Genomic DNA, 10,132 nt, shown 5'->3' with positions numbered 1-10,132 from the left:
TGAGATCTTGTTAGAGATGCAAAATCTCAAGCCTTATCCCATACCTACTGAATCAGAATGTACATTTAACAAGACCCCAGGTGATGAATATGCCCACTGAATTTTGAGAAGCACTCTTTAGCATTCTGGTTGTCAAACATGGCTGCACCTTGGCATCACCTGGAGCACTGGAAAATAACACTGATGCTTCCATTTAAATAACTCACTCGGCCATATCCTTAAGTAAGTACCAGACCAAATACAATAAAAAACGTACTGTAACTTCAACAACAATTATTGAACTGGCACATATCCAAGGGGACTTGGAATCCTCTCATTTCATTTGACATTGCACGGACACACAGTCACACAGACACTCATCCACATTTACTCATTTTGTTTTATCACAAACTGGTTTGTCTTATACCATGAGTTGTCAAACTATGGCCTGCAAGCCAAATCAGGGCCTCCATCTGTTGTTTTGCTTTTTTAAAATTTGTTAAAGACTTTATTTTTAGAGCAGTTTCAGGTTCACAGCAAAATTGAGAGAAGGGCACAGATATTTCCTTTATATCCCCTGCCCCCACATATGCACAGCCTATGCCACCATGAACATCCAGTACCAGAGTGGTAAATTTGTTACAATTGATGAAGCTACATTCATACATCATAATCACCTAAAGGCCATAGTTTATATTAGGGTTCATTCTGAGTACTATACATTCTATGAATTTGGACATGCATAATGATGTATCCATAATTATAATATCATACAGAGTAGTTTCACTGCCCTAAAAATGCCTTGTGCTCCACCTATTCTTCCTTTCTCCCCTCTCAAACTGGTACTTTTTACTGTCTCCATATTTTAAAAATTGAGATATATTTGACATATAACATTAGTTTCAATGTATATCATTCAATATTTGTATATCTTGTGAAATAATCACCACAGTATGTCTAGTTAACATCCATCACCACACAGTTACCATTTTTTTCTTGGATGAGAACTTTTAAGATTTACCCTCTTAGGAACTTTCAAGTATACAATATAGTATTATTAACTATAGTCACCATACTGTACATTACATCCTATGACTTATAACTGGCATTTGATACCTTTTGACCACTACCCATTTTGCATACCGTTCCAACATCTGCCTCTGCTCTGGTAACTACTAATCTGTTCTCTGTATCAATGAGTACAGTTTTGGGTTTCATTGTTATTGGCTATTTTATTTTTAGATTCCACATATAAGTGAGATCATATGGTATTTGTCTTTCTCTGTCTGACATATTTTATTTACCATTAATGCCCTCAATGTCCACCCACATTGTCCCAAATTGCAAGATGTTTTTCTTTTAATGGCTGAGTAACATTCCATTATTATATTGTAATATTATATGTGATATATATAGAATATATATCACATTTTCTTTATCCACTAATACATCGATGAACACTTAAGTTACGTCCATGTCTTGGCTATTATAAGTAATGCTGCAATGAACATGGGGGTGCGTATATTTTTTCAAGTTATTGCTTTCATTTATTTCAGATAAATATCCAGAAGTGGAATTGCTAGATCATATGGTAGTTCACTTTTGATTTTTTGAGGAACCTTCATACTGTTTTCCATAGTGGCCGCACCAATTTATGTTTCTACCAATAATGTATGAGGGTTCCCTTTTCTCCACAACCTTGCCAACACTTGTTATTTCCTGTCATTTTGATAATAAGTATGAAGTGATATCCTATTGTGGTTTTAATTTTCATTTCCCTAATGATTATTGATGTTGAATGCCTTTTCCTGTTCTTGTTGGCCATCTGTTTGTTTTCTGGGGGAAAATGTCTATTCAGATCCTCCACCCATTTTTAAACTGAATTGTTTCTTTTGTTATTTTGTATGAATTCTTTATGTATTTTGGAATTAACCCTTTATCAGCTATATGATTTGCAAATAATTTCTTGCATTCAATAGGTTGCCTTTTCATTTTGTTGATGGTTTCCTTTGCTATGCAGAAGCTTTTTAGTTTGATGTGGTGCCACTTGTTTATTTTTGCTTTTGCTTCCTTTGCTTTTGGTGCCATATCCAAAAAATTATTGCCAAGACCAATATCAAGGAGCTTACTGCCTATGTTTTCTTCTAGCAGTTTTATGGTTTCAAGTCCTACATTCAAAGTTTTAATCCATTTTGAGTTGATTTTTGTGTATGGTATAAGATAGTAGTTCAGTTTCATTTCTTTGCATGTGGCCGTCCAGTTTTCCCAACACCATTTACCAAAGAGAGTATTCTTTACCCATTGTATAATCATGGCTCCTTTGTTGTAAATTAATTGACGATGTATGTGTGGGTTTATTTCTGGGCTCTCTGTTCCAATGACCTATGTGTCTGTTTTTATGACAATACCATACTGTTTTGATTACTATCTCCATACTTTTGCCTTTTCCAGACTGCTATATAGTTGGATTTACAGTGTGTAGCCTTTTCAGATTGGCTCCTTTCACTTAGTAATATGCATTTATGTTGCCTCCATGTCTATTCATAGCTTTATAGGTCATTTCTTTTTAGAGCAGATTAATATTCCATAGTCTGGATGTACCACATTTATCCATTCACCTACTGAAGAACATCTTGGTTGCTTCCGAGGTTTGTCCATTGTGAATAAACCTTCTATAGACATCTGCATGCAGGTTTTTGTGTGGACATAAATTTTCAACTCCTTTAAATATTACCAGAGCATGATCGCTGTATTATGTGGTAAGAATGTGTTTATTTTTGTAAGAAACCACCAGACTGTCTTCCAAACTGGCTGTACAATTTTGCATTCCCACCAGCAGTGAATGAGAGTTTCTTTCACCCCATATCCTAATCAGAATTTCGTGTTGTCAGTGCCCTGAATTTTGTCCATTCTAATAGCTATGTAGTAGTATCTCATCGTTGTTTTAGTTTGTCTTTCCCTGATGACATATGATGTTGAGCATCTTTTCATATGCTTTATATCATATCTTTATATCTTCTTTGGTGAAATATCTATTCAGGTCTTTGGCCTATTTTAAAAATCACGTTTTTTTTTTATTGTTACGAATTCTTTGTATATTTTGGATAATAGTCCTTTATAAGATGTGTTTTTTGCAAATATTTTCTTCTAGTCTGTGGCTTGTCTTCTCACTCTTAACATTGTCTTTTGCAGGGCAGAAGTTTTTAATTTTAATGAAATCCAGTTTATCTATTATGTCTTTCATGGACCATGTCTTTGGTGTTGTACCTACAAAGTCATCACCATATACAAGGTCATCTAGGTTTTCTCTTTCTTATTTTCTAGGAGTTTTATAATTTTGCATTTAATATTTAAGTCTATGATCCACTTTGAGTTTAATTTTCTGAAGAGTATAAAGTGTGTGTCTAGATGCATGTGGATATCCAGTTGTTCAACAAATAGAACCATTTGTTGAAAAGACTATCTTTGCTCCTTTGTCAAAGATCAGTTGATTATATTTATATGGTTCTATTTCTGGGTTATTTTGTTCCATTGAAATATTTAGCTGTTTGTTCACCAATACCACACTGTCTGTCTTGATTACTGTAGCTTTACAGAAAGCCTTGAAGTCGGGTAGTTCAATTCTCCAACTTTATTCTTCTCCTTTAATATTATGATGGCTATTCTGGGTCTTTTGCCTCTCTACACCAACTTTTGAATAATTTTGTTGATATCCACAAAATAACTTGCTGTGATTTTCACCATCTGTTTTTGTGATAAAATTTTATTGGAACTGAAACATGACCACTTATTTACATATATCCTATTGCTGGGTGTGTACTACAAAGGCAGATAGTGGGTGGGACAGAGTCCATGTGTCCCACAAAGCCTAAAATATTTACTATTTTGTCTTTTACTGAAACGTTTCTTGACCCGTGTCTATAGTTACAGGCCCTAAATTCACCTAAAACTGCCAAATATTTTTAACATTTTATATGTCCAGTTGTGCATTGCAGTTTTACCATCAATTTCCCCCTACCAAAACCCTTTGGCAGAAAAGAAAGCAATTGCTTGAATTAATTTAGTCTAAGATGCTAACAATTTAATCCATTATCTCAATGAAGAGAATATGGCAGACACTATTGATTAATAATCCAACAGCCATTTCACCCTTTCTACGAGAACACTGAAATTTTCAGAGGGAAAATGTGTATCGTTCCTCAGCACAAATCAGAATTAGTCTGAATCAATCATGAAAGTGGTTTTCCTATTTCAGGATGCTTATTTTTATAGTCTTTCCTGATAATACCGTTGATTACATGACTGAGCAAAGCTATAGAAATACCTTGGATTTTTGATAAAATTTTACTTGCCTGATAAAATGATGAGTTTTGTGAAAAGAAATCATTTTGCCTCAATTCTTGTCATTCTGATTGTGATACTGGTATGAGGATATGATGCCTGGTACTAGGGAAGCCACTGTTTAACCATTAGGATAAGGCCAAGAGAAGTGCAGAACCTGGTGTAGAGGCCTGTTATAATTGAGCCAGAGGCATAAACTATGACATTTCCTCCCCACCCCACCCCTTGCTTCTTGATAAATAAATATAGTTAAACCTAATGCTCAAACTCCTTTGTGGACATTGTTAGTTATGATTCTTATATCTAACAGATATAAGAAAACTACAAGGAGAAGGTATTCAAAATTAAATCCATCTTTTCCTCCTGTTTTTAAATAACCAGTATTTGCAAAGTACATGCTGTATGCGAGGTATTGTTTCTGGTTCTTACCAGACATCATCATATGGATCTTCCCTATTTTACATCTGAATAAATGATTTCAGAGTAGTACCAGTATGAAACCACACATAGAGTAAGTGATGGAATCAGAATCATCTGGCTTGAGAGGAGGTAATGTCTTTGCATGGTTTCTGATCTTCTGTCATCTCATTTGGGGGGACTATATGATCCACATTGCATAGGTGATTTCATTTAAGCAACAGACCTGTGAGTTATAAAACTATTCCAGTTTTATAAATAATTGGCAGTTATGTTTGTGCATGGTATTTGTATGTCCCTTCCAGGTCCTTAGACCCAGAGTCCAAGCTCTCTCTGTTGTACTCAGCCCTGAATGACCTATTTCCCCTTCGATGTTCACTAAGCACACAGGTCCCTAAATCTCATCTTCATCTCAAACCTGCTGTTTTCTTTACCTTTAATTCATAGCCAGGGTTCTAGAAAGGGCTACCTATAACTGTTCATATTTCTGAAAGAATGAATTTTGTTGTTTTAAGTTTCGAAATTACTACATCCACGAAGTTCAGAAATCAAAACATATATGACAATTTATGATGAAGCCTTTTTCCTAAAATTATTCCTCAGTTTCCCAATCTTCTTCACCTTCTAAAAGGTAACCTCCTTAGAAGTTTTCTGCATATCTTCACAAACACCTGTTTAATGTATATAAAAGCTTATATAGATGTATAGCACCCTTATCTAAATAGTATAATACATAGGACCCTGTACTTTGCTTTTTTGCTCCTTAGCAATGTGAAATAATGAATTTTTAACAGTTAATTTTACATACTGGTCCCTAGGGATACTTTGAGACTTGAGATTCTTCCAATTGCCCCTTACACCAAGACAGCTACCAGTCCTCCTTACTTGATTGGTTTCACCTAAGTGTCTTGAATACAAATCTTAACACTTCCAAAAATTACATCTAAATTAAAAAGGTTTTACTTTACGTTAAGTTGTGTGCCATCTTGCAAAAAAAATAATAGGCAGCTTTTTGAGTTATGGTTGTGGTTTTAGTACCTCTTCTGCTACAATCTTTCCTTCTCTTTCGTGTCATGCTTGTCCAAGGAAAGGGGGAAGCCATGTGAGTGCTGGATATAGATGTCACTGGGCCCTCCTCAGCAACACAAAATCACTGAGAACATAACCCACGTCCAAACTTCACTAGGTTATTAGGTTGATTCTGAGCTAATTAATAAAAGATTGTAAAACATTCTCAGCTCTATTCCAAATTATGAATAGGATCTTTCAGGTCTTGAGTCACTCAAATTCTAATAAGAAACAGCTGTGAAAAAAAATTCAAAACGGAAAAAACATTTTACAAGAGGGCAATGAATATTTTTGATAGATTCTTGTATACACTGAATTTTGTTCTAAAACCCACTTACTGGATGAAACATGTACCCCTCAGGACATCTCTGGTAGCTTCAGATTATGTTTATCATTTGTGTAATTTTAGTCTGATAGAAAACTACTGAGACCCATTAAAGATTTTTATCTTTATTAAAAAATCTTTTACATTGTGCTTAAGATTCTTGTAAAAATGTGATTTAATGCTTATAGAAGCACCTGATTAGGCACATATAATTTTGTGCCACTGTGAGCATGTTAACCACTAATTTTCATTTCCTCTAAAGCACAGCTCTATTATCTTGACATCATTGTTCTTTTAGCTGCTTTCAGTAAGATCAAGAACTAAATGGTTTACAGTGACATAACCTGAGTTTATTTGTTTGAATGATAATTATAACATTAGTATTGGTTTCAAGTGAATTTTCATCTGATCTGCTGATCTCACTTGAAAAAAGAAGTCTATTTCCCAAAGAAATAAGTTTATTAATATCTTATTATTCAGATTATTATTACTTTAATTGAAAATCTTTAATCTGTAAAATGAGCCAGCTCACTTTTGACTATACATTTAACATGATAGGAAAATTGAATTTTCTAGGAAAGTAGCCAGACAGATTCAAAATGTCTTACATATCAAGGAAGATTGCTTTTTGATTTGCTCTGATGCCAGGACTCGGATTCAAATCTCCGTTCCAACATTTATGTGTTAAATGCCCTGGGTTTATTATTAAGTAACCTCTCTGAGCCTCCATTTCTTCATCTGCAAGTGAGGATGATAATTAATACCTTCATTATCAAGGGTGAATTAATTGAGTTGATTGTGGATAAATTGAGTTACTATAAATTAAAAGTTTGGTTTTGTAATTCCATTTTGTCTAAGCTTTGTTTTTAACCTGTCAAAATAAAAGTATATTTCCTTTAAAGTTTTTTTTTTTTTTGGTGGGCAAGGAAAGTAGGGTGATAGTAGATCTTTGATTTCCCAGCATGACAAAGAAGAGAGAGAAATTGAATTGTACAAGTCAAACATACAAAAAAAAAAGTCATTTTCATGTACATTATTGATGATTGACTACTCCAAAGTGATGCGGTAATATATGAGCACTTTTATATGTTTATATATGGTTAGTATTATATAATCATTTTGAAAGAATATTTATCTATTCGAATATTTATAGATAAGTTAGAAAAGAGAAAAAAAAGCAGTGATTTGAGAGACTGGGAAGAAGGAAGTCTTATCTAGAGATTTAAAAAGTGGACTATGTATGAGATACTGGGTAGGTAATTAGACTTTGATTCCAACTTTGTACAGTTTGAATACAAATTTATATAAAGAGTCTTTGTATGTAGGGATGCAATTTGTGTGGAATAGCACGGAGAACGAATAGAGATAAAACGTTTTTTAAATGATGTAAACCAAAGTGTTAGTAGTGATTAAAAAGCAAGTGCTTTTTCTTTTTATATGTTTCTGCATTAGAAAATTTTTACATAATTAATATATTTGACTTTATAATCCAAAAAAAATAAAGTTGATAATTCTAAAAGTGACTATTTGAAATCTCAATCATGTACATTTTTGGAAGAAAAATTTATTGTTCAAAAAAGCTTCATAAATCTATATTTCATGAGATTTTGCCTGTGGTTAAAGTTTTAATATTAGTGAAAGAAATTAGTCATTTAAGGAGTTTCAGTTTTTTGGTACTTCCTAAAGTAAATGCTGTATATGGGGTTTAATTTTTCTACGTCTGGCTTATTTTAACATTGAAACATATCTCTACGTGCTATTTTAGTACAATTCATTGTAACTTTCTACATATTCTTTAGTAAATCATACAATATTTCTTATAACATGCCCAAATTTATCTTAGAATTACAGAATGTTTTAGAATAATAATGTACCTTAGAGGAGAAGTAATTCAGGGGTGGAATACTGATGACTTTGGTTCATTGTTAAGCCCACAGAGTACTTTAAAAGTCTGTATGACTAATTTATATAAGTAAATATAATATAGGCCTATAAAACAATCAGTTTTAGTGCCCAAAGTCTTACTTTCCACCACATTCATATATTTAGGTTAATGCTGTGCCCCCATAGAATATCTGAGATTGTAATGGCTGGCCCAGTCTAACTCTATTTGCCCATTTGGATAATGACCTAACTCCCTCAATTCTACTTTTTCCAAGCTGAATTCCAAGGGATCACTTCCTTGATGTGAAATATTAAAATATCAGTGTCCTGCAGTGCCTACCAATGAATAGGATTATAAGAAAAGTAATTATTGGCTAAGTGAAAGCATTGAAAATACGACCAATAGCAATGGGATTGGGGGTGGTCTTTGTTCTAAGGTATGGTACAGATTAATCAGTCCACTTAAAGCAGAGACATGATTATGATGTACAAAAATTAATTATAATCACTACTAATTGAGTATTTATATGCCAGGGACTTAATTAGATGTGTTATATACATTATGTCACATGATACCCAGACAGACTATCAGACAGATTAGTATTATCCAGTATTACAGGTGGAGAAACTAAGGCTTAAAAAGAGTAACTAGCTCAGATCTCATAGTTGGCAATTGGGCCAGGTTTCCTTTTTATCTTTTCAATATGCTGCCCCCATCAAAAAAAATAAATTAAATGTTTGAACTACCAGAGAACATGTCTTTGAGAACTATAGTCTAGATTTGGAAATAATCTAACACAATTTCTTCACTAGCCTGAGCTTTCTACTAGAGGCAATATGTTATTATAACATTCAATCAGCATATGTATACTTTGGAGGTGGAGAAGGGCTTGGGGAAGAATGTCTGGTAGAAGGGAACCCCATGGTTTTAAGAAACATTAAAAAATAAGACATTCATCCATAAAGCGTGTGAGTCCAGAAAGCTGACAACAGCCTAAAGGAGCACATACTATTAATGATGATGGGATCAGTCATGAGAACTTTATAGCTGGACATGGAAAATAATTTTTGAAAGACAATTTTAAAGGATTTTTATTGTTATAGTCGGGGAAAGGAAATGACCTCATTCCATCCTTGAACCTATGAAATGTCATAGTGAAATGTAAATACCTACAAATAAAAAAAAAAAAAAGCATGAGTTCCGACTGACGATAAGAAGAAGAACCTAGAATGAGCACAAACGTTTATTTGTAATTTAAAGTCATAAAAATTAGAGGTAGCAAAGCGTTTCAAGCAACCAATCTGCTTTTGGCTTTTGTTTATTATGTTAACTGAACTCAGATATTTGATATTGCTGCTTTATTCTATGATAGTGACCTGCTTTTCTCTTATCTTGTTTCTTGAGAAGGAATTTTGGAGGAAATACAAAAACAGTGCTCCAGAGAGAGGGCAAATAGTGGAGGAGGACAGTGATACCTTTCATAAGCCTCTACTGCATTAAATCTAGTTATAAGGCCACAAATCAACACTCTTGATATTAACTTTTTGGCTTTCATCAGAATTGTTTTAAATTATGGCTTTACTATTACGTTGAAGAAGAGAGATTGTGTTAAAACTATCAGCATAAACAGATTCATAAAAATTAATTAGTTATTAGAAATGGGTCACGAGGTAGAGAGGAGCCGAAAGGAAACTAGGGTGAGGACTGTCTGGTTACCGGATGTGCCTCTGGCTTCCTCCTCTGCGTGGGCCAACCCTGTCTCTCCACAAGGCTCTGCAGGCCGTGGTTTTCTCAGCCACTGGCCCGAGTCTCCAGCAGTCACATGAGAACCAGGACCAGAGGCACCTTGGGGAGCTCACCTAAGCATCTGGCCCACAGGGACGGAGACATGTGCCGCTAGTTGTAGGGGCCTCCTCTCTGCCAGGCACCGTGTCAGGCAGCAACGACTGACATACGTTGACTCAAACACCAGGAAAACCCAAACATGGAGGAACCCTTACTGCCTCCATTATACACATGAGGGAACTGCTGCTCAGAGGCAACAGATGAGGGTCCCATGGCCACAAAGTGGTGAACGGGGATGGCCAGCCCAGGTCATCCGACCCCACTGTTAACGC

This window comes from Pteropus alecto, unplaced genomic scaffold (genome assembly GCF_000325575.1).
Source record: "Pteropus alecto unplaced genomic scaffold, ASM32557v1 scaffold28, whole genome shotgun sequence".
Lineage (NCBI taxonomy): Eukaryota > Metazoa > Chordata > Mammalia > Chiroptera > Pteropodidae > Pteropus > Pteropus alecto.
The sequence above is the reverse complement of the archived record's forward strand: the minus strand, read 5'-3'. Positions refer to the sequence as shown.